The sequence below is a fragment of the Podarcis gaigeae genome (assembly GCF_964106915.1).
Source record: "Podarcis gaigeae genome assembly, chromosome: 1".
Taxonomy (NCBI): domain Eukaryota; kingdom Metazoa; phylum Chordata; class Lepidosauria; order Squamata; family Lacertidae; genus Podarcis; species Podarcis gaigeae.
In genome coordinates, this window is record NC_139678.1 from 36,911,554 (window position 1) to 36,937,576 (window position 26,023).

General features: G+C 45.3%; 1 long non-coding RNA gene across 2 annotated transcripts in view; it reads left to right on the plus strand.

The window, feature by feature from the left end:
• The window catches only part of LOC310846729, a 115,926-nt gene that overhangs the window by 12,059 nt on the left and 77,844 nt on the right, over nt 1-26,023 (plus strand). The window contains exon 2 of one of the 2 annotated variants that reach the window (XR_014565525.1): nt 2,281-2,395. This is a non-coding gene — a long non-coding RNA (uncharacterized lncRNA). Of the gene's footprint in view, nt 1-2,280; nt 2,400-26,023 lie in introns of both variants that reach the window. The other variant, XR_014565526.1, reaches the window with a different exon arrangement.

Below are 26,023 nucleotides of genomic sequence, written 5' to 3' on the forward strand. Positions count from 1 at the left end.
TCCAGTTCCTCAGGTGTCCAACACTCTGACCTCTAGACCACACTGCATATTCGCATATTCTTCTTAACTCAGGAGTAGGCAAGGTGATGTTCTCCAGACCTTGGACTATCCACAGTTCCCATCAGCCCCAACAAGCATGGCTGATGGTCAATGATAGTGGTACTTGAGGGCACTGCATTGGCATCCCTGCCTTAACATAACCATCTCTCTCTCTCTCTCTCTCTCTCTCTCTCTCTCTCTCTCTCTCTCTCTCTCTCTGTGTGTCAGCTTTGGGGCCAGGATTCATTCTCTCTCTCTCTCTCTCTCTCTCTCTCTCTCTCTCTCTCTGTGTGTGTGTGTGTGTGGCTCCAAAGCTGAGCAATCAAGGAGTGCGGTTACTTTAGTGCAAAATCCAGGGCCATACTGCTTAGCCTGCCAGAGAAATGTAAACCAAGCCTATCTTCTAAAGATGTTCAATTTCCCCCACAGAACTAGGTTTCCTGTCCTCTGTTGCATCAGCGCCCCCTAAAGAATGCATCGCTCCACGGCCCTCTCCCCACTAAAAAGTTACAGGGATAAAGGACTGCCGCGTAACCAAACGGAACTTCATTTGTCCGAAGGTCGACAAAGCCCGGACTTGCGCTTCGTGGTGAGAATAACAGCGACGGTCTTGGAATAATTCTCCTCTGGTCCTGGGTGGTTAACCCGATAGGGTGGAATGCGACTTTTAGTTTAGCTATAGGTTTTTTTTCTTCATATTTAGGCGTTTGACTTGCCCCGATTTCCCCCGTAGCGAAATACGACGTAAAGTGATAATATACCAATTGCAATAACTGAACAGCAGCAAAAGACGATGGTGTAATACACATCTGTTGGGGTCCAGAGCTAACACGCTAAACTTTGGTTTGTAAAGCGCTGTATGGAAGGCCCGGCAGGAACTTCCGGAGACCAGGGGATCGGAGCAGGAAGGTCAGATTGGCAGTGATGGCAGGGGCGTAGCCAAGGCGGGGAGGGGCAACTGCCCCTATCAATAAAAATCAATAAAAAATATGTAGCAAACTGAGGTTCTGCCCCCCTAACAAAAGGCCTGCCCCCCCAAAAATCCTGGCTACGCCCATGTGTGGTGGTAGTACAAATATTTGGCAAGACGCCCTCCTCCCAGTTTACTCTGATTGCTTATCTGCAAGGAGCAAGAGACAGTTGTTCTAATTCAAATTAGAATAAGAGGGCAAAGGAAGGAAAAGGATGGGCAAGGTTAAGGTACGCGGCTGCAACGTTTGGTCGATTTAGTTTAGTCCAGATTAATCGAAAGCTACTTTTGAAAATCTCAGGTACTTATAAAAATATGTAATTGGTAAGAGCACCTTCTATCTTAAACAGGGGGTATGTCTCTCCTAAGCCAATACCCGCTGCTCCACAAATCCACACCATCTAAAAACGAATAACAAGTTTGTCTTTAGAACGATTGTTCGTTCCCTTATATCCGATTTAAATTGATTAACGAACTCATCGTTCGATTCAAAGTCGCAGGATAATTCCAATAAGATTTCCTTGGTCGGGCGCCAGTACAACGAACGAGGAACCCGAGCAAAGGCAGCGAGTTAACTCCACTTCAGGGGCAATGCTAGGCGTGCCTAACCACAAGTGGCTTCAGTAAGACTTCATCCCAGTTAAATGTGGGCTGGATGGCAGCCTAAGGCTTTATTTACAATTGTGGCTGCCAAACCAGGTTCAATAATTGAGGTAATGGAAGAAAAAGGCCACCCTGGCAAGAGACATTTCCAAATCGAGGCACACAAAAGAGAGTAACAGCCTATGGCGGGGGGCTGAAGGAGGTTATTTCTTTCATCTTAATAAATAAATAAATAAATCGATTGTTGATATGCCGCCTTTCCTCCAGTCGAGTCGCAAGGCGGCTTACAACTGATTCCTTAAAAAAGAATGGAGAACAATAGCAAGCTAATTGAGAATCACAGGTAGAAACCAAGTAACAAGAAATAAAGCAGCAAAGTAAACCGCATAGGGCAAAACAAGGAAAAAACCCAGTAACTCTTCTGCAACAACTATCTCCCGTTTCGTTTTGTTTTTTGGTAAAGTTTTCAGCGAAAGTTTCAAGGCTGTGAAATGTGGGTGCACAGAGTTGTGGCGAGGATTGAATGATATGAGGAGGAGCACGAAACCCCTTGTAGATCTAAAAGACTGTCAGAAGGAGGGCTACCATCATTTCCCTGAGATCAAAAGACCTAAAGACGTGGTCTTTTGTCTTTTCTAAAATGAAAGCTGATGTGTTTGTCTCTCCAGCCCCCGAAGTCGAAATGTACCTCCAAAGGAGAACACCTCCTATCTTCTGTCCTGATCACCCACTCACTTCATGGGAACATGGTGTAAATGAAGCTACTGTGGTGAATCAGCCTAGGCGAGTCCATTTTCAACAACTTTCGTATGTGTCTCGTGTGTGCCTTGTTAGTGCTAGAATGCATTGGCTGGAAAAGTAAGAGGCTAGAATCAGTAGTCCGAGGCTTAATTTTAATTTTGAAACGGAAGAGGCTCGAGCCTGCCTAAATGTAGTGCATTTGCGTAAGGGCTCAGTGGAAGAAAAGCGTTTTACATTATATCATGAAGGCAGAAGTTTGTAGAAGAGCCCGGGTCCGCCCCCCCCTCAGGGAAAACTAGTGAAGAAATTGCATTCCATTCCTGTGCACATCCCAGTTCTCATCCGTGGAGCGGGGTTGGCTTCTAGTGGAGCCTAGAAACAGAACAACTTGTTCTCTTTTCGTTCCAAGATGCATTTAGAAAGTCTCGGAGCTCAGCCAATGCTCACATTCTCCTTTTAGTTAAGGCGGTGAGTTTACATTTGGCCAGCTCAAAGCAGCTGCAAGGTTAGGCCGGTCAACTTAAACACTTCCTAGAGAAAGACACTCCCACCCGCTTCGTTGGTCTCGCTTTAATGCAAAGCAAAATGCAGCTCTACCAGGCTGACGGACCGATCTACCAACTTTGCTTTGTAGGGAGGGGGAGTAAATTGCTCTCTCATGAGCCCAGTTCCCAACATGTGCTCTAAAACAGAAGGGCCTGTGGAAGTGTTGCCTTTCTGCCCTCGAAAGTTGGGCTTCACCCCAAAATGGAGACGGGGACTCTCCCCAAACCCAAGATGAAAATTCAGGGTGCGCGCGGGCGTCCCAACATCACTGACAGTGTAAACGCTTCCTCTGTAAGGGCAACCCGTTGACTCTGACAGTGTAAATGCCTCGGCCAGGATCCCCCACTCCGAATCCGGCTCCTGTTTGTTTGTGCCTTGCAGCAAACACAGCCATCACTTTCCCCTCCCCAATGCTGCCGGCCCCCACTCTGGAGGGAACCCTTAATTAAAGGGGTGGCGTATCTTCTCCCGCTCCCCTTTCCCTCCTGTCGCTCGTCGGTGTGTGTAGTCGGGGGGCGGCGGGAGAGCGAGCTGTAGAGAGAGAGAGAGAAGTTGGCGAGCTGCGACGGACGCGTCGACGGCAAACCAGAGCCGAGCGCGGAGCCCGAGAGCGAGAGCAGCGCCTCCTCCTTCTCCTCCCGCTTCCCGGCTGGGCAATTGACAGAGCTCATTATCATGCTGCGCTCACTCGTTGCCTGTCTAGGGCCGGAGGGAGGGAGAGCGAAACGCGCGCGCACACAAAAGCTGGTGTGTGTGTGTGTGTGTGTGTGTGTGTGTGTGTGGAGAGGAGGCAGCGAGCCCCAGACAAAGCCCGTGCAGCTGTATTTGAGCTGGGCCAGCGCTGGCAGACGTGCTGCCGTCTCGCAGGAGGCTCCTGATGGACGTTTGCCTAACGAGGCTTCGCTAAAACGCGGGCGAAGCGGGTGGGACAAGAGACGCAGAGCAAAAACATTCCCTCATATCCGAAGCCCAGAAGAGATGCGCCGCAGCAGCGCAAGGGAAGGGTTGGCTGGTGGCCCGGCAGCGCCGTCCAAGGGTCCCTCTAGAAGGGCGGAGGGGATCCACTGCTCTTGGGGGTCAGGATCCACCGGCTATTTCATCTTTTGCAAGCAGAGGTGGTGGTAGGACATAGGAACCAAGTCCAAGGTGCCGAGGAGTCTTCGCCCCCCCAATAAAATATTTGAAGGGGTGTCCCCTAAGTTGATGGGCATTACCATTCAAATGGTGTGTGTGCACCTCATGCGGTCGATTGTGCGGGGCGGGGTTTACCTGGCCCGTGCCTCCCCATCTTTTATTCAAGTTGGCACCCCTGGGTGGGATGTTCCTTGGTTCAGTCGCACGAGCGACTTGCTGGGGAACTTCCTCAGGATCAGAGAGCAAATTCAGGGAGTGGCACAGGCCAGGCCACGGTGGCCGGGCTCTGCCTCCACAGCTGGGGGTAGCAACGCTTCTGAAGCCGCGAGAGGGCGAGAGGTCCAGAATCCTGCTTGCGGGTTTCCTACAGGCAGCTGATTGGCCACGGCGAGGACACAGGGTGCTGGCCGGGTCGCTTGCCTGATCCAGCGGCCTGTTTTGACCTTCTTATGAGAAGTTCCAGACACACACGTGCTGGAAGCCCTTGATTTTCAATTGGTGCTGTCGGGGGAGGGCTTTCGGTCAGGCCCGATTCACTTGGCAGAATGAGCAGGAGAGTCCCCAAATCACACTTGGAAGTCAGTGAAGTAATACACATTACCGTGTAGAGAGCGGCCGCCTCCCCCCCCCCCACTTTAAGACCATTAAGTCTGGAGTCTAAGATTACCTAACTGTAATGACTGCACACAATTGCGCGCGTAGGGCAGCTCCCTCTCGCCGCTCTCATAGACACACCAGCCATTATCCCCGAGGGATGGCTGCCAAACGCAGAGACTGTCATCAGCTGGTATGCCAAGCATCTTTCAGCAGCCCACCTTGTGTGTGTGTGTGTGTGTGTGTGTGTGTGTTTGGCAAACTTCAGAATATTTCCCAAGCCCTGAAGGCTTGCGAGGGGTCCGGTTTGCCCCTTCTCCGCCTTTCCTCCCCCTTCATGGAGTGAAAGTGGACGGCAGTCAGTTCTGTTTCTGGCGACGGAACAAGCAATGCCCTGGGCTGGGTTTCACCGAAGACCGGCCTTTGTCCCAACAGAGCGCCATTTCCCTTGGATGCGAGAAGCGCCGGGAGGAGTGTATCAGGACCGTCCAGTTTCTAATCAGGAATCAGATGGGAGGCCAAAGCTTGTTCAATGGGGATTAGATCACAGTTTTCTCTGTTAAAAGAAAGAAAGAGAAAGAGAGCCCATTATGCTGATTGGAGCAATCCAAAGAGCCCAATTGCTTAGGGGTCTGCTGAATAAGGGTTTTGCCGACAGGAAGACTGCCCCATGGACTCATAAAACAAATACAGCACACTTAATCCTGACGCCCAATTCCACCATTTAAAATAACCAGGGTCGTGTGTGGGTAGACACCCGCAGGACCTTCACTAGCCGGAGCCCGCCTGTGTTAAAGACGAGGGTCCAAGGGAGTTTACTGCCAAGTAAGCGAGCGCTAGGACGCAGCCTTAGCTTTCCGATTTCTCTTTCCAACTGCTCTGAGCAGTTTATGTGCCCTGATCCATAGGTGTGCCTTCAGAAACCCGATCCTTATCTTCAGAAGAGCTGGTCAGACTATGCTAGGTAGCGCACTGAGAGCTGCCGACCCAAGCGCACATTCCGACGTGCATAGGAATGGGAGGACAAGCAATAGCTCTGATATTAGAAGCGACACGTGTGCGTTGCCGCGGAAGTAAGGGAGGCGCACCAGGGGCGGAATAATATATATGGACACAGAAATGGCGGGTGCAATTGTGTGACTCGCCCCGAGGAATTGTTTGTAGATGCGCTGCCTCTTTCTAGACGCGTCTTCCATTCTTTCCGACCTTCCGATTAAATTTCTGGATTTACTGGGGAAGGCCGGCAGCTTCGTGGTGGAGCACCAAGTGCCAGGTTCGACCCCCAGCATCCTGTCTGAAACTCTGGAGAGAAGACGCCGCAAGTCCGTGTAGACAATGGACGGAGCAAGGGGTCCTCCGAGTTGGTCGGATTAGCTTGGCCACGCACGAAGTAAGGCACAAGCATGTTTTTGCTGCAAAAGCCCATTCCGCGCTAAGAGAGAGGGAAGGTTTAAGTCACAACGAGACCATCCATGGGACGGTAACATTGTTTCTTCTCCCTTCACGACAAACCGGGTTGGGGAAAATTTAATTCCCAGTCCGTGAAATAGATTGCTAGAGGAACGCTACATATGTCTGTTTAAAATTCGACAAATCAATGGATAAAGGAAAGTACGTTTTCATTCAGCACATAGTTATCCTGTGGAACTGCCGTCCACAGGAGGCAGTGATGGCCACCAACTAAGATGGCTTTAAAAGAGGGCTATCGGTGGCTACCAGACATGATGGCTCTTGCTCTGCCTCCACAATCAGAGGCAGCAATGCTTCTGAATGCCAGTTGCTGGAAACCACCGGAGGGGAGAGAGTTCTTGTGCTCCGGTCCTGTTTGTGGATTTCCCACAGGCATCTGGTTGGCTACTGTGGGAACAGGGCGCTGGAGAAGATGGGCCTGACCCAACAAACTCTTCTTATGTTCTAGGTAGTAGTGGCAACTCACTCCCAGGTAAGTGGGTATAGGATTGCAAGCTGAATCTTCACCCAGTGAGCTTCTATCTCCCCACCATCTCCATCTTCCATTTGGCTGCTGCCAAGGAAAGTTCATCGCCGTCATCAGCCACTTGGCAGCGCTTGGTTTCTGACTCAGAGATGTCCTCGGGGCTCTCACCCCTAACTAGAATTCACCCCCCTTTCTGCTAATCTCAGACGCCTCGGGGCTGGTGGAGGTTACACAGTGGCGAGGCAAAGGTAATGTATCTGCTTGGATTCTCCCCTTTCGCATTTATGAGGGTTTCTGAGTCTCGCCTCTGTAAAAGTGTTCCCCCAAAGAATATAGCGCTCTCTCTCTGTATATAAATTGGGGAGAGCACAATGCATTTTGGGGTTAGCCCGAAGGTGTGAGAAATGCTCTTTCATCCAGTAAAGAGGCTTCCATCAATGGGGGCGAGTGAGCTGGTGGCTGTGGACAACATGGTTTTTTTTTTTTGGGGGGGGGGGGAGGCGTTGGTCCCTTTATCCCTCAACCCGCCCCACTACGCAAGTGAGCCCTGACTCAGATTTTACCTTCCTAGTCCGTCTCTTCATTTGATCTTCATTTAAAAAAATGTGTCCTGCGTTTGCAGAGGCGCTCGCCTCCCCGCCCCCCGTTCCAGGAAAACCTGCAAACAATGAGGTTTCCCCCCCTAATTAACCCCCCCCAAACCCGGAATCCCAAAGCAGGGGGCTTGAATAGCCATTCTCAGCGGTTCCTTTGGACTTAGGCAATATATTCTCCGGAGACTATCAATTTTCCAATCAGATTTGACGTCGGCCCATTTCCCCAGTCCAAATCCCTCGGGCAGAAGCACAAAGGAGCCATTATGGCGTGCCACTTACCAGTGCCTCTTTCCAAACCCACTCGCTTTCATTCTTTCGGTTTTAGGACTTTTGTCGCTGCTGCTCTTGGTTCCAATTCCAAAAGAGCCTGGATCGACTGGGAAACCGGCGTTGCCCTTAATGACAAGGAGGAACTCGATCAATGAGTGGATCAGGAACAATATTTGGAGGCCAGCGCCTTAATAATAGTGATTTGCTTAGTCAAAGCATGGTCCTCTCTTTTATTTTTACACATTGGGGTTGGGGGGGGGGGTTTGGATTGCTTCCTCGCTTCAACCCTTGCTACTATTTTTCCCTTAAAAAGAGAGAGACAGAAAGCCTGGGGAAGTAACTCAAGAGGGAAAGCAACCCCTCCCACAAGAATACATCCTTAAAATGGAAGCTGTCTTTGCCCAGCTCTTCTGTTTTATTTTTTAATTTTTTTTGGGGGGGGGAGAGTTGATCTGAAATCAAAGAAAAAAAGATTCATTGTCTTTTCCTTAGGAACATTTAGTCTGGGGAGAGAGGGGGTGTTATACAGATGATGGATCTGCTGCAGGGAGCCATTTGCAACTAAATGGACCCTCCATGTTCTGAAGCAGTCTACCTCTGTGCTGGAAATGAGCAACAGAGAAGGGCTGTTGCCTTATCTCCCCTTACAAGCTTCTCAAAAAGCACCTGATGGCCCACAGTCAGCAAAAGAATACTGGGCTAGATGGCTCCGTGGTCTGATCTCTTAAGTCCCCATGGTCTTAAATAACCTCCAAGTTCAGAATCTGTAGTTCTGTTGGAGGTAAATAATGGGGCAGAGCTGTGGTTTCCCCGATGTGCTGCTTGCCTTCTTCTGAAAGCATCTCGCTGGCCACTTGTGAACACAGAACCATGGCATAGTTCAGGGGTGCAGAACCTCCAACCCCGGGGTCCACAAAGATCCCAGTTTGGCCTGTGAGGTCAAACTATGGTTTTCCATAGGCTATGGCTATGCCTAAACCATAGTTACCTGCCCCACAACTGACATCATAAGGAGAGCCTGTGGGATCAGGAGAATGGCCCATCTAGTCCCAGATCCTGTTCTCAGTGGCAAGCCAGATGCCTGTGAACAATTGTGAGCATAACAGCATTCTCCAACCATGGAGGCAGAGCCTAGAAATCATGGCTAGAAGCCATTGAATGTCTTCTCCTCCACAATTTTGTCTAATCCTCTTTTAAAACCACCCAAGCTGGTGCCCATCACTGCCTTGTGTAATATGTGATGTCAGGAGTAAGGCAGGTACCAACTGGGGGGGGGGGTCGTCTATGTACATGTACACATAGCCATTTCCAGAAGGAGATAATGTCTTTATCAGAGGTGTGGTGGCAGACCTTGGCACCCTATGTGATGCCAAAATTAGGTGCCTCCACTTCTCGCCTTCCATTTTACCTCATAGTTGTGGCACCCCCTATAGTGCCCCTGAGGGTCCATGCTGTGCTGGGCCCGGGGGTTAACCCAAGCAACATGGTCCAGGTCCGGTCCTGAATCCAAGGATTCCGTGAGGAGTCAGTCCAACAGGGCCTAGGCAAGTCTTAAGGCAGGAAACCAGGCTAGGTTGGGCACAGGGTCTCAGGCAGGTTCCAGCAAGCAGCAATGTTGCTCCCACAACCTGGGGCGGGGCCCGATAGCCTTGTCTTGCCTGAAAGCGAGCACTCCTCCTGTGAGTACTTAGGTCTCTCCTTCTCTGAGACCTGAGTCTCTGCAGCTCGGGAGATGTTGGTGGGTTACTAGACCCAGAGGCTGCCTCAGCCTCTCCTGACCCAACTGGTAGTGGAGCAGCTGTAAGTGATTGCTCAGCTGAAGGCAATGAGGTAATCCCCACATCTGGAGCCAGGGCAGGCTCAGGCCCCTGACTCCGCCCAGCTGGTGCTTGTTGCAGGGGAACCTGTGCAGACTGGGACTCTTCAGAATCAGGCCCCAGACTCAGTTCAGATGCCCCCTGAGGCAGAGGATCCAGTGCGGACTGAGACTCCTCTGGTTCCAAGTCTGAGCCTGAGTCCCAGGCCATCACACGTGCCCACTGCAACTAAACAGGTCGTGCTCCCCTAAATCCATCTCTGAGAGGTGGGGAACCACAAGCTTGGATGCCAACTAAGGCCTTTGAGGTTTCTACATCCAGAGGAGAGGAATAGCATGGGGGAGGGCTAGGGAGACCATTGCCCTGGGCACAGTTTTAGGGGGAGGCATCCAGCTGGAGGGTGCTTGAGAAGGACACAGCAGCCCAGGCACCCTGAGAGCCCAGTGCTGCCACCACAAGCCAGGGATTGTTGCCGCAGAGAACGCTCCACTACTGTTATATCCAGCCTTTGGGACTCTGCTGAGGTCACACTGTCTCTCCAAGCCACACCTCTCAGTGGCTCCTGAAGTGCTGTTTCCTGGCTGGGTTGTGACCCTGACTTCTGATAATGTCTCTTTCTTATGTGGATGGAGAGATGCATAGGGTGTTGGGGTGTTTGTGTAGAAACCTCTGATTTCTGCACGGCTGGAATGTAGCCTACCTAAGAAAGGTAAGAGTAACATCCATTGCTCTACCCTTTTGCCTCTGGTCATCCCCACCATTGGCATGCAGCCTTCAGATGTTTGCCCACAAGGGGATGCAGCTTTTGGGCTAGAAAAGATTCCCCATCCCAGCATATATGATGGAAGCATGGCCAGAGGCACCCTTAATGTATGGCCAGGTAAGGTGGCTGCTGCTGCTCTAAATGGCACTCAAGGTCCACTACCTGAGCCCGAGGGAGCCATTAAGGGCAGCAAAGGGCCTGATAGATGATCTGAGCCATGCAGGCCACCTTGCCCCCTTGATTGAGGGGACTCGGGGCTGTGTGATGTCAGTGTGCCCCATGGTGTGTGCGCGCATGCATGACGTGTTGTGTGGGTAGCCTGTGGCGTGTGTGCATGGCTGCTGAATAAGTCAGGGGACGGCCTTCTGAGTTGGGATTTTTTTTTGGGAGGTGTTGGCCCCCAAGGCACCCATAATCTGAGCTGTGCATCACAATATTCTCCTGCAATAATAGTAGTAGCAGTAATACTATATTTCTTGTACTCCGCGTCTGACTGTTGCCTCAGCCACTCTGGGTGGCTTCCAGCAAAGAATAAAGGGACAAAACAAAACATTAAACATTAAAAGCCTCCTGAAACGGGGCTGCCTTCAGATGTCTATGAAAGGTCATATTATTAAATAATAATACAAACTCTGTTGGAATGAGGGGGAGCTGTGAAGAGAAATTCCCATTTATTTCAAAAGCTCCACAGTAGATTATGCCCTGTGTTAATTTAGTGTAAAGGTGAGGTGCTCTTCAGATTTTCTGCACTTTTAATTGTTTGTTTGTTTGTTTGTTTGTTTATTTATTTATTTATTTATTTATTATTCGTTTCATGTAATTTATGCACAGCTTGAATGTAAAAAACCTTAAAGAGGTTTGCAAAAAAAGGGATAAAGCTATAAAATTATCAGGAAGAAAAATTAACAATAATTTAAAACTTTCAAAATGTTAAAATAACAATAGACTAAAAACAGATCAAAACTCAAACCAACTTTCTAAAAAGCTGGGTAAAGGTAAAGGTAAAGGTAAAGGTACTCCTGATCATTAGGTCCAGTCGCAGACGACTTTGGGGTCGTGAGCACTCATCTCACTCTATAGGCCGAGGAAGCCGGAGTTTGTCCGCAGACAGCTTCCAGGTCATGTGGCCAGCATAACAAAGCCGCTTCTGGCGAACCAGAGCAGCGCACGGAAATGCTGTTTACCTTCCCACTGGAGCAGTACCTATCTATCTACTTGCACTTTGACGTGCTTTCGAACTGCTAGGTTGGCAAGAGCAGGGACTGAGCAACGGGAGCTCACCCCATTGCGGGGATTCGAACTGCTGACCTTCCGATCGGCAACCCGTGTCCCTTAAATACCTGGGTAGGTTTGCCTAAACCCAAAATGTTCTTAGTGGGTGCTGAAAAGAGTACAGTCAAGGCATTACCTGATATCAATAGGCAGGGAGTTTCAAAGTGTGGGTGCTGCCACACTAAAAGAGCGATTTCTTACAAATGTGGAACGGGTATTATGCGGCATTTGAAACAGTGCTAATTCTGTTGATGATGAATCACTTCTCCTAAAACACCTGAAGGCAATTGAGCAATGAAATAATCAATAATAAACCATATTTAAAGACAATTTCAATGCAGACTGGGAGAGAAACAACAACTCTACTTAAAAGGCTTGTTGGTGAAGGAAGGTCCTCAATAGGTGCTGAAAAGAAAATGGAGATGGTAGCTGCCACCACACTGGTCCATGTGACCAGCCACCAAAATGTCTTCGATCAGGGTGGTCCAACACAAGGCTTGAGAGCAGAATGTGGCCCTCAAGGACTTTTTTTGGTGGCCCTTGGCAACTTCTGGTGTCTTGAGTTACTGAGGTGCCGCCAGGTGCTTTCATTTGGAGTCCCTTTTACAGATTCCACTTCACCTTGGACAACCCCTGAATCCCTCAGAAGCAGCTTGTTTTTGGCTTGGGATTTGGGGTTCATCAGAATCCCTGAAACACTCCTAATGGAGAGTTCTGCACTCCCTTCTGCTTGCCTCTCTTTCCAATCCCTTATTGTCATTGGTAGGAATGTGCCCAAAAGAATCATAGAATTGTAGAGTTGGAAGGGACCCTGAGGATCATCAAAACCCTCTGTAATGCAGGAATATGTAGCGGCCCCATACAGGGATTGAACCTGTATAGCCTTGGCATCATTAGTACCATGCTCTAACAACTGAGCTATCTTCCTTGCACTCATGGAGCTGATTTCAGGAGAATGTGAAGGGACTGCTGCTTCCCTGAAAACGTTGCCTGGGCCACTCAGTATCATGGATGGTTTTGTCTCCACGACAGTGTTTTCCTCAAGTAAGGGGCATAATTTTACTTTCCCCCATTAGGAATCAATGGCGGCCGTTCACTTATAAGGGAGAAAATAAAACTGTGATCCACTTCACCACTAGGTGGGACTAAAGCCGCCCCTGATGTCCATGTTATCATTGCAAAAAGATTAAGTTTTGCTCCCTCTTAAGTTCAATTCCTATCACCAGCCTGTTTGCTTTGTCCTGCAGAACCTAACAGAAGCCTCTGAGAACCAAGCTGATCCCTATCTGTGTAGATCTACCCAGGACTCTGTTTCCTGGGACATTCTAGAGCAAGGGTGGTTAACCTGTGGCCATCCAAATGTTGCTGGACTATCATTCGCTTCAACCCTGACTATTGGTCATTGTGGCTGAGGCTGATGGGAGATAGAGTTCAAGAGTATCTTGAGGGCCACTTGTGTTCTAGAGTGTGATGATGGAATTAGAGTGTGTTGGAATGCTGGGGACTGACTTTTGCATGTAAATATTTTTATTTAACATCCCTAGGCTTTGCAACACAAACTGTTTGAAAAGCAGGCAGAGGTTTGGTCAATGTATGCTGGTACTGCTGGCCAGTTGTTTTTGAGATATTATGTTCAGTTATAAGAAACAACATGGTTTTCTCCATTTCCATTTTTAAAAATTCTATATGGCCTCACAACACTATTCATTAGCATCCTGATTTCCTATAGTGAGTACAGCATTAGCAAAATGCAGTATCTGGGACTCAGAATTCAGTTCCAATCCATGCTTGATTATTTACATTTCAAGATTTGTTTTTCCATCACAAACAAGGGTCAATCAACATTTCCAAATAACTCATAATGCTAACCATTTTCATTCAAACTTATCCGTCTAACATTTTTATGACTGTCCAAGAAAATATGCCCCAGATAATAGCAGGAATAAATTGTCCAAAGAATAGTAATTTCTTTAATCAAGGGAACATGATGATTAAATCAAAAGCTTTAGATAGGTCTTTGGATATCATCAATGCTCTTTTGTCTACTAATAATGACATATCGTTGGTGAATTTTAAAAAGGCATTTACTATGGTGCACAATGTCTAAATCTAGATTGGAGAAAGGTCAGAACTGTATTCGTTGTAATTAAATCCATTAACTGTAGCGCAGACAGATTTTTCAAGTGATTTGGATTAAAATATATTAGTGGAATGAGACAATACCTACACCAAAAGATACAATTTTCAGATAGAAAAATATAAAGATTGTACAATTTTTTTACATATGTCCCTCCCCACCCCGGATTCTGTTATCGTAAGTCTTTTAAATAACTGGAGATATCCATCCCGATCTGTACTGGATTTGAAATCACTTTTAGTTTTTTATATACATGGAATTGCTGTTAGTATTGATGTTTTATACCGTGAAATCACTCTGAGATATTTTAGGGGAAGTGATTCATAAATGGAATCAAATAAGTAAATGTGGTGAAATTATTTGATGGATGTACCTTCACAATACAACCTCACTATGGGAGAATGACGGAAAAGTCACTGCATGTTGACTTTTTCTTGTAAGAAATGATTTGGCAAATTCCTTGGTGTGCTTCACTACCTAGTCATGATGGCTGTATTCTACCTCCATTGTCAAAGTGGTATTACTCCTTACATACTTAATTCATTCCGGAGGTCCGTTCTTAACCTGAAACTGTTTTTAACCTGAAGCACCACTTTAGCTAATGGGGCCTCCCGCTGCTGCCACGCCGCCACCGCACGATTTCTGTTCTTATCCTGAAGCAAAGTTCTTAACCTGAGGTACTATTTCTGGGTTAGCGGAGTCTGTAACCTGAAGCATATGTAACCTGAAGTGTATGTAACCTGAGGTACCACTGTATCTCTTGCAGCGCCAGTAGCTGGGATTCCTAGTTGGGAAGTCGGGGAGAATGCTGCTGCCGCCATGCATGGATATTGGACTAGAGGGCTTTTGGCCTGATTTTGCAGGCTCATCTTAAATTCATGAGTTGAAACACAATGTGAAACATAGATTTATTATTTATTTGTATACTGTCCTTCATCTGAAGCTCTCAGGGCGGTTCATCGTATGGCTCTTTCCCCAGCAGTACAGTGATTCCTTGGCTGCTGTATGAAGAAGCCCTCACACAAGTCTTCCCTTTAAGGCACTTTCTTTCTATTATTATTTATTATTGATTAAATTTCTATACTGCCTTTCATTCAAAGATTCCTGGGTGGCTTACAATATAAAAAACACAAAAATACATACCGTAATAACAAAGTACTGTAAAACAATAACCTCCCTTTTCTAGTCAGTGAAATTTCTGTATTTTGCCAAGGCAGGCCCAAGAGCAGCAGTCAGGTCAGAAGAAAACTATGAACATTTGTAATTTATTTAGTACAGCCTTATACATCCTAAGTGGGACGCAGGTGGTGCTGTGGGTTAAAGCCTCAGCGCCTAGGACTTGCCGATCGAAAGGTCGGCGGTTCGAATCCCTGTGGCGGGGTGCGCTCCCGCTGCTCGGTCCCAGCGCCTGCCAACCTAGCAGTTCGAAAGCATCTCCGGGTGCAAGTAGATAAATAGGGACCGCTTACCAGCGGGAAGGTAAACGGCGTTTCCGTGTGCGGCTCTGGCTTGCCAGAGCAGCGATGTCACGCTGGCCACGTGACCCGGAAGTGTCTCCGGACAGCGCTGGCCCCTGGCCTCTTAAGTGAGATGGGCGCACAACCCCAGAGTCTGTCAAGACTGGCCCGTACGGGCAGGGGTACCTTTACCTTTACCTTTTATACATCCTAAGGTTAAAGAAGGTTTGTGCTTGGTTTCTGTGAAAAGTGACAATGGTGAAAAGTGTGTAGGGAAGTGATGGCTGATTATTAAAGACTTAAGGGTTTTTTTTTAAAATGATGATTTGCCTTATTAGTGATCTTCATGGTGAAGTGGCCACTTCCAAGGCCCCAGCACCATTTTTGGAGGTGACAGTGGCCTCAGTGCCATATTTTGTGGTGGCCGCTTCCCCCACCAGGCCACATCTTCGATAATGGACTAAGCAGGAAGCAGGCACAACAGCAGGACCTGCCACCTCTGGATCCTGATGGGATTCCACCTCCTGAGGAGCTTGCCTCAGTTTGCCTAAAGGTAAGGCCAGCCGTGCTGAGAGGCATAATACCTTTGACACTGGAGGTAGAACACAGCCATCATGGCTAGAGCTGCTAATAGCCTTGTCCTCCATGAATTGTCCTCTAATTCTCTTTTCAAGCCATCCCTGTTGGATCACTGCTTCCTGTGGCCCTTATGTCAACGCTGAGCTCACTAATAATACGCATACTTCAAGGTGGCACCAATGACTGTGAAAGTTCTCACTCTGATATCAGCTCTGGAGTGGCTCATTTGCATGTGCTATTCAGCACTTGAAGTTGCATTCATGAAGTGATGAACAAGAGACAGATAAGGTATCACTTCCCTCTTGAAATGGGAAGTCACACCCTGTATGTATTTTCTTTTTTCCTACCTGTGCTGCTTTCTCGAAGGCCCTGTGCTGGATTGAACCTCTGTGTTTCCAACAGCCATTATTACCAATACTCCAAGGGGAGCGGGGAATTATTTTAAAAGCCTTGTTCACTGTGTAGATATGGTTGTTAAGTTTCTATTGCAGGAATGAATAATTTCATGATCAGTGTATCAGGCCTCCCTAGTGATTTGCATGTATAATCAAATGAAAAGACCTCTGAAATATTGAAACTCTTTCGACAAGAAAAGTGAGTTTCAGATTAACAAGGTGGAAAATTCATTTATAGCCCACTCCAAGATCAGACTAAGATATATACATATTTGTTGGTATTATAGAAGTACAGGGTTGTTCATCTTACCTTAGATGTAATTATATAGAAACAGGGGCATTCAAAATATGTAAGTAGACAGCTGAAGGGTTTTTTTTTTTAACTCATGCAATGTATAATTAACAAACGTCTTTACATGTATTCACAAAAGAAAGCAATAAACCATTTGTAAATAATGGCAGACATGTATTCTTTACAACTAAATGCCAATAATCTGGAGGGCTTTTCTTCTCAAGTCAGTTACAAAAGTACTTTTTTTGACATGTTATGTAGAAACGGGTATCATTAGCGGCAGTACATTTCAATTTTCTAGCAACAGAATTATATTAATATACAGGCAGAACCAAAGACTTCTTCTATAGAAAGTTGGAGGACATGTAAATTAAAGTGCAGCATGATTTGCATAAAACATCAAGGCCCCAATTCAGAGATCCACTTTCAGAGCAGCGAATCAACCCATCTCTAGACCTCTGCCTCAAAAAACCAGGCAGTCACAATCTGCTAGTTTTAATCAGCTGTTCTATTTAGAAGGAGATAAATTAAACCTCTCCATCTCTTAAAAAGGTAATTCTTTCACCCTGGTTTCCAGATGTGGGGTCCAACCAGAAGATCCGTGACACATGTGAACAGAGAAAGCTGCTTTATGATGCAGGGGTTAAAACAATAGTGAAGTATTCTCAGCAGGTTTGGTTAACAAGAAGGTATTTTGGGTCAATTGGTATTCCTGAATGTTCTTCGAAGACAGAACATTGGAGTAATCTGACTTGGAAGCAACCAGGGCATGATTAGCTGTGGTAGTATGCATTAGCTGTGTTACGAGTTATGACGGCCATGCTTTTCCCAGGGCAAGTGACAGGCTATTTTGCTTCCCAGGCAAGGCTTGCACCCCCTTCCTTAAATTGCCAACTTCAATTTTCAAAAACAGAAGTCTTGTAGAAAAAAATAAAAAGCTAAATTTATCTTAAATTGCAAGAATAAGTAATACAACTATCTTTGATTCCTTTTCGAATACAAAAGAAAATGTTTCAGTACACAAATCATTTTAAATAATCTTGTGAATTGCAATGTTAAAATTTAAGACTCTTAAAAACGTTAGTTTTAAGCACATCAAAATCTCACTTTGCGTTCCTTTTGCTCAGCAAATTTTGTCACCAATTCCTTCAGGTCAGTTGCTGATCCTTAGGCTTGTTCAATGGATATAATTGCCAAGTCACTTTTGCAACATTGTTGAGTGTATGTATGCTTTTATAAGTTTGAGCTTTGAGAAACTGTTGTTTGCTACTTGCCACTGCCACTGGAAGTGTGCGGGGTACACACACACACACACACACACACACACACAACCTTCAATCAACTCTGCAGACTATTTCATATATACATAAAAACAATTCTAATGTATAAATTACTTCAAAAAGAATGAGTCTTCAAAATATAAATTAAAAGTAAAATATTTTCAGAAATGTATATGATTTAACAAAAACTGTGCTGTCAAAGGTCAGTAGTGCATCCCTCTGAGGTCTGTGCCCAGGGAGTCTGCCTAGCTGGCTTTTCCTCCATGGCTATAGACTGTAGGCTTCTGAATATGAGTTGCTGGAAACCACAGGTGGGGAGAGTGCTGTGGTGCTCCAGTCTGAGAGCCAGTGTGGTGTAGTGGTTAAGAGCGGTAAACTCGTAAGCTGGTGAACCAGGTTCGCTTCCCCACTCCTCCACATGCAGCTGCTGGGTGACCTTGGGCTAGTCACACTTCTCTGAAGTCTCTCAGCCCCACTCACCTCACATAGTGTTTGTTGTGGGGGAGGAAGGTAAAAGGAGATTGTTAGCTGCTTTGAGACTCCTTCGGGTAATGATAAAGCGGGATATCAAATCCAAACTCTTCTTCTTCTCTTGCTTGCAGACATGTGGTTGGCCATTGTGAGAACAGGGTGCTGAGAGAGATGGGCCATGGCCTGATGCAGAAAGCTATACTTATGTTCTCATGGAATAGCAATCTTAGGTAGCTCAGTTATGTGGCAAAGTACCGTACCAGATTCTGGCATCGGTATGAAGAGACAACTGCACCCTTGTGCCTTGTGCTGGTTCTAATGCTTTGTGCTGCTTTCATTAATATTATAGTTTAATTAATGTATGAGTCACCTTAACTTACAATAGCAATAGACTAAAAGCAAATGCAATTCATTCCTCAAGCGCAAGCCCAATTAGCATCAAATTAAACCAACTCTGCTAAATGATGTTGAAAGCAAGGAATGATGCAAGGGGTTAAAATTGTTCAAGGGCATAAGAGGAAAGAAAGGTCTTTGGCTGATGCAGGAAGATGTTGCAGTGGGCACGGGTGAACCTCTTTCAGGAGAGCATTCCGTAAGCAGCAACCACCACTGAAAAAGTCCTCTCTCCAAAGGCAGGAGACCACAACTGAAAAGGTCCTCTCTCATTGCCACCCATCATACCTCAGAAGCTCATGCCAGGTCCTACAAGTCATGGCATGTGAATACACTAGCTCTTTGAATCAGGCCACTAGGTGGGCATCGACCCACAACACAATGTATAATATGAGTGTTGGGCTGAGAAGACTTGCAACATATTTGATTTTGTTAAATGTTCCAAATCCACCTTTTAAATGTAGATCTCAACTGGCAGAGAGTAGTCAGAAATGAGCTCTGATTATTATTCATGCCAATACTGCAGTGACTGACATTACTGTAATGACTCAGACAAACCATAAGGTGTCTGACTGATGATGAGAGCTTCAAAATTATGTGGCGTGGCTGCATGAGGACTGTCGTTACTGTCCAATATTGTCTTTCTCTTAGATCTTCAGTTGCTTATAGAACTCATTCACACCAAGAATTGCCTGAGAAATGTCATTACCTGGTTGTTGGGGAAGCCTTTGCCCACTTTTGACAGGCCTTTTAGTGAAAGTTTCAATGCAGCAAAAGTCTTAAGAGAGTTCCTCTTGTCGGAGGGGGCGAATAGGTCTCTGAGGCACTTCTTGAAATACAATTTATCACTGTAGTTGAAGTGAACAGAATTCTTCCAAGCCAGTTGTAGAAAATGACCTTTCTTGTATGGCTGATAATAACTTTATGATAATGAGGCTAGAGAACCATTCCCTGTGCTGGTAATTTTATTCCTAATTGAATAGCTATATTTGATATAGGGCAGTTTAACATATTATGAAACAGCAGAAATATGATGTGCAAGGGAAACGATGGCATTATAGTATTTGGAATAAAACGAGGATGCACAGATGCACTTCCACTGTGATGCACAAAGGGAATTAAACCTGTTTCTTGCATATGAATTTATTTTTTCAAGTAGGGATAGGTTGAAGCTTCTGGCTGCTGTGGACAAGAGACCAGCAGTAGGCTACACACACATTCATGCGCGTGCGCACACACACTTTGAGCTGGGCTCTTAGATGTTAAATCCCTGCACGGGGTGCATCTTGGCTTTAGTGCACATGTGTCTAAATTCCTTCATTGCTGCCCTAGACTTAGACCTTTTAGGGTGTTAAAGGGCAAAAGCACTATGAACTACTACATCCAGAAACCAATTGATAGCCTCTGCTGCTGGAAGGGAACAATTAGGATGGTTTGACCTCAGAGACTTAGGGAATCCAATGATGTTCGTGACTACACTTAGGGAATTTCCAAGTGAAGGTGATAACTGGGAAAGACTTGGAAGAGACTGGGCATGTAGCAGGTCAAGGCCAGTGGGCAGTGTCAGCATCATAGTGTCAGCATGGTCGACAGGGATTAAGTCTCTTTTGCAAAGGACCTGGTGAGGCAATTATCTAGGTTGAATCCTGCCTGTTAGAGTTGCCTGAGGCAGTCTCAAAGACAGCACTGAGGTTTCTGAATCTGTTAGTATTGGTCGAATTCAGTATTCTGATGCTTCTTCTTGGTAGCCAGTGGGCTGTCTCGTATATGCCTGACACATGAAACACATGATGCACTTGGTGATTGTGAGGCTTTACCAACCCCCACAACCTACCCTAAGGGTCCAAGGTGCCTTGGTCAGTCCAGTGTCCTTTTCCTCCTTCAGAAACACTTGGTGAGCCTCCCACTCCATTTTGCTCAAGGCTCTTCTCATCTGTAGACACAGTCATCCTTATTAAAAGCTTGGGGTTTCAAAGCACATATGGAGCTCTGCACAATACAGGTCTTCCCTATTCACTTCATTGCTGGGGACAAACCTCAAAAACTGATTGCATGTATGGAGCTTTCTCTCCTAATGAAATGAATGGGGAAGGCTCTGCTAACTCAGAAAATCACTGTGTGCCTCAGAGCTCATGTCCATGGACAGCAGCTGTTGGATTGACTATTTTGCCTGGTAAAAAGACTCATTATAAATCTCCAGTATGTTTTCCCTTGATAAGAAAATTCCTTCAAACTCCAAAGTTTGACTATTTAATACTTGTATCTAGGCACATTCACTGTTAGATAATTCCCACCACATCTTTTTGTATTTTCTGAGTCGAACTGAATGTGCTTCTCTGAGGATAATAAATCTTTGGAAGCTTATTTTGAAGCTCCTTCCCCTTTGCTTCTTATGATTGCCTCATATTGCCTCATGATCTGATAAACTTTCTTAATCAGATTACACGACCCACTGATTCTGAATATTACCTGATTCACTTCTCTAAATAAGGGGACACAATGCTGTGCTTCACAATCTAATCTGGGAAAGAAGAGCTAGACTGACAGTAAATGAACCAATCTACACTTCTTGCTGAGGGAATTCCACTAATCTGCCAGTAATCTTATCCCCACTTGTCCCGCCACCCGGGCCTCACTATAAAAGTGTGAGAGAAAGCTGTCTTATTTAAGAAATTCTGAGCTACGGATAATTCTACCAAGCAGAATAACGTTCAGTAGTTTTACCCTAAAATGCTATACATTTTTTAAAAAGGGATGTTTTTAACTCTACACCAGCAGGACCTGCATAGAAACTCTTTAGAGAGCCTAACTGATGCCTGGGGGAAGTGTCAAGAAGGGAGACTCCCCATAGGCCAAACCTGGCCTACTTATTTATTTGTACCTTATTCTCCCTTCATCATAAGGTTCCAGAGACGATTATAGCTATATAATCACACAGTTAAAACAAGTAAAGGATAAAGAAAAGAAAAAAGCTTATGGTTGGCATTTGTCTGTCTTGACAGATAATGGAGTGCGTCTCTGGGGGGTGAAATCAAACTGTCGGAGAATCACAGCGCCTGCTGTGGCCGCAGAGACCGGCAACTTGTACCTGCTGCCTCCTGTATTGTTTTTGCTGTCTTAGCAGCACTGAAGTGACACCTATGGAGCACAAACCAGGGCTGCCCAGACGATAAGACCCCCCCTCTCAACCTCACTCATGTGGTCCAAAGGAAAGCAGAGCAATACATTTGGCACCAGCTTGGCTGCAGGAATTGCTGGAAGGAGGCATGCAAGACACCATCCAACCATCTTAGGGACTCCACTCTGGATTTGTGTAGGGTTTACCTGTTAGCCTTTTCTTCTCCCAAAAATGTCCCACAAGGCAGCTGGTACATAATTTTCCTTTACGGTATCTCAAATGAGTATAGCTGCAAGTAATCGCCTTCTTGACCTTTGGACTCACTATTGGTTTTGTCCTCTCAAACCACCAGATCCTGTCTTCACATGCAGGGGAAGTGCCCAACTCACCAAGAGTTTGATTCCCATCAGCTGCCCTTAACTGGTTTAGTCAGTCAGTTGAAGCCATTTCCTAGCGTCTGGCTACTGTTACCTGCTGGCAGCTTCTAGGAGCTACAGGTGAAATCTGAGTGCAGGGTGGGGACCAAAGGTGGGCAAACTACCCCAGGAAGAGCATGACCCCACTGGGGTACTACCCCTCCCCTAATACCCCACACACCTCCTGTAAGCTAATATACAGTTATAAAAACAAATTGCAACAAAAGCAGAACAATATAAATAAAAAATAAGTGGGTCCCGCAAAATTACCTTAACTGTCACAGCCAGGGTCTCCTGCATACATCAGGGAAGCAGTGTTGTGCAGTGGTTACGGTGGAACCCCTTCTGCTGATCTTAATACCTGAAAGGGTCTGTACAGATGGAGATTTTTTTCTTTTCAGATTTTGGGAGCTTAAGCGGTTTAGGGCTTCAAATACCAGTGGGAGCACATTGAATTGAGCCCAGAAACAAACTGGCAACCAGTATAGCTGTTTTAAAACAGAAGTGGGGAACCATGGGCCAGAGATTTCCCCCTGACTTCTATAATAGGTACCTGGAATGGTCTGTCTTTTCTAGGGGCAGTTTTCATATCATCAGCTTTGCACTTCTGAGCTAATCCAAGAATGAGGCAGCACCAATAAATCTCCCTTCCCCCCAGGATTGCAGTGCTGCTGCCATGCACAATTCTTCAAGACCAAGGTTCCAAATCCATTCCATAGTAGTTTATACAAGGTGTGCACTCTCTTCTCTTGCTGATTTCAGTTATTTCTAGTGTGGTTTATATACAGGAATCCAAATTTAAAATACAAAGCAGAATCTCAACGCCACACAGTTTCACCAGGTTTGGGGATGGTTGCCTGTAGGAAAATGTCTATATCTATCTATCATCTATCTATCTATCAATTATCTATCTATCTATCTATCTATCTATCTATCTATCTATCTATATCTATCTATCAATCTATCTATCTATCTATCTATCTATCTATCTATCTATCTATCTATCTATCATCTATCTATCTATCATCTATCTCTATCTATCTATCTATCTATATCTATCTATCTATCTATCTATCTATCTATCTATCTATCATCTCTCTCTCTCTCTCTCTCTCTCTCTCTCTATCATCTATCTATCTATCTATCTATCTATCTATCTATCTATCTATATCTATCATCTATCAATCAATCTATCTATCTATCATCTATATCTATCTATCTATATCTATCTATCTATCATCTATCTATCATCTATCTATCATCTATCTATCTATCTATCTATCTATCTATCTATCTATCTATCTATCATCTATCTATATCTATATCTATCTATCTATCTATCTATCTATCTATCTATCTATGTATCATCTATCATCTATCTATCTATCTATCTATCTATCTATCTATCTATCTATCTATCTATCATCTATATCTATCTATCTATCTATCTATCTATCTATCTATCTATCTATCTATATCTATCTATCTATCTATCTATCTATCTATCTATCTATCTATCTCTATCTATCTATCTATCTATCTATCTATCTATCTATCATCTATCTATCAATCTATCTATCTATCTATCTATCTATCTATCATCTATCATCTATCTATCTATCTATCTATCTATCTATCATCTATCTATCTCTCTCTATCTATCTATCTATCTATCTATCTATCTATCTATCTATCTATCATCTATCTATCTATCTATATCTATCTATCTATATCTATCTATCATCATCTATCTATCTATCATCTATCTATCTATCTATCTATCTATCTATCTATCATCTATCTATCTATCTATCTATCTATCTATCTATCTATCTATCTATCTATCTCTCATCTATCTATATCTATCTCTATCATCTTCTATCTATCTATCTATCTATCTATCTATCTATCTATCTATCTAATCTGTATCTATCTATCTAATCTATCTATATCTGTCTTTCTTTCTGTCCACCTTTCTGCTAGATACTTTTCATGAGCAAGTCTCATCGAGTTCAACCAATGAATAAACTGAACCTGATCATACTGGGTGCCCAATATATTATGGCTCAAGATGAAAAAAATAATAATTCTGCTATGCATTCCATTATATGGGCTCTGTGAACAATAGGCAATGCTTATTTTGCAAAACATAAAGTCATGTGCATCTCTATCCTAAGGTAAACAAGGCAATTGTCAGGGCCTGCCTTGAGTCTAGGAGCATCTAGAAAGACATATCTTACAGAGGGATAAGTGGGCATAGAATCGCAGCCACAAAAACTGTACTTGATGTGGCTCCCCCCCCTCCCAAAATGTATGCTCATGTCCTTATTTTGCTATGAAAAAACCCAGTATAGTTTACTGCTCTGGGCCTGGCAGGGAGAGGGGAAGTGATAGTTTCATAACATCACTGCTGTGAGCCAATTAGAGCTGTGCACAGCTAGCTTCTGCTGACAAAACTGTTTTCTACTGAGCTGGATCCTGGAAAGATAATTGTCTGATGAGAATGTTCTAACTGCATTTTCACCGCTGTCTCACCATTCAAATTATGTGCGTATACACACTCTAAGTTAAGTCTGAGGCTGACAACAAGTCTGCCTTAGGGGATGAGAAGGACAGGTTCCAACTCTCCTATTTTTATGAGAGCTCCTTGCATTGAGCCTATAACTGGGCAATGAAGGCATCCTCTCTCTCAATAACCACCTTTTTTAAAAAAAACACAAAACAAAACCCCAAACATTCTTAAGTAACGAACACTAGAGAAACATGATGGGAAACAAAAAGAAAAAGATACAAGTCATTGCTTATGAGGCTTACGTGGTGATATCTAAGAAGGAGGCAGTGATGGCCGCCAACTGGGATGGCTTTCAAAGAGGATGGGGAAACTGATGGAGGACGAGGCTATCAATGGTTGCAAGCCATGGTGGATACATATGTTCTGCCTCCACAGTCAGAGGCAGTTGCTGGAAACAGTTGCTGGGGGCGGGGGAGAGGGAGTGCTCTTGTGCCTGGGTCCTGTGTGTGGGTTTCTCAAAGGCATCTAGCTGGACACGGTGAGAACAAGATGCTGAACTAGATAGGCCATTCACCTGATCCAGACGCCTTTTCTCATCTCCAGTAATTTTGTGTCCCATTGTCAGGGGCTAGACTGAGCAAGAAGGCTAGGAAGTGTCCTCTCGGTCTCCTTGGCTCCTCTCGGAAGAGGAGTGGGAGTGGGAAGGTCCCTTGTCTCCAGCAGTTTCAAGGAGACAGGGCTAAATTACAACTGAATGAAGAGTTGCCAAGATACAAGATATTGGTGGTGGTGGAGGAGGAGGGAGTGAGAGAGCAGCCAGCAGAGACCTCCCTGGAGAACCTGGGAGAACCTCCTTACCCGAGGGCTTGTCGATCCCTTCGCATTTAAGAACAAAGACTGCAGAGGAATGTGAATCCTGGGACTTTCTGTAGGTACCTTTGATGTTGTTGGAGATGAAAGAGGATTGGCTCAGAGTAGGCAACATCTTCTTTGCATGGAGACATGGGTTCTTTGTCTTGCACCCAGATGACTGAATAAAACCCATAAATTCAAACTTGCTGGTCCTTCTTGCCTTTGATACTACTGGGGGAAAGGATCCTCCATGTCTGACACCCATTCTCCTTCCATCCACATGCAACTTGTACCATATTTTCCCCTCCAATTGTCAGTTTCTTTCATCCCTCTTTCACATTCACCTTTTTTTGCTGGAACAGCTTTATTCTCTTATCTCCCTTTCACCTTCTATTGCCTTTTCCTCTCAGAGGAGGGAGACCTTCTTTCTGTCCTCTCGGCTCCCTGAACCTCTCTGTCTCCTGACCACTTTTACTTGACATGCAAGGAGTTGTTTGTGCTGACATGGGTCCCGCCAAAAAGCTATAGCATGTCTGGGGAACTGGGCAGGCTGTGCCACTGAGGCCCACCTGAATGTGACCCAAGGCTCGCTGGTGAGAAACACTGGTTTAGAGTGCTGCTTTCAGACCAACCAGGAAGAATGACAGTGATGTGTGGTGATTTTTTTTGTAGGGAACAGACAGTGTCCCCCCCCCAACAAATAGGTGCCAGTACTCACCATGAAGTAGTTACAGTAAGTGCCACACGTTTTAACCAAAAAAAGAGGTGCTGGTACTGCATTCCCTTGAGTACCCCTTGAAAAAAGCACTGGGAACAGTTAGGGACAGAGTTACAGTAAGT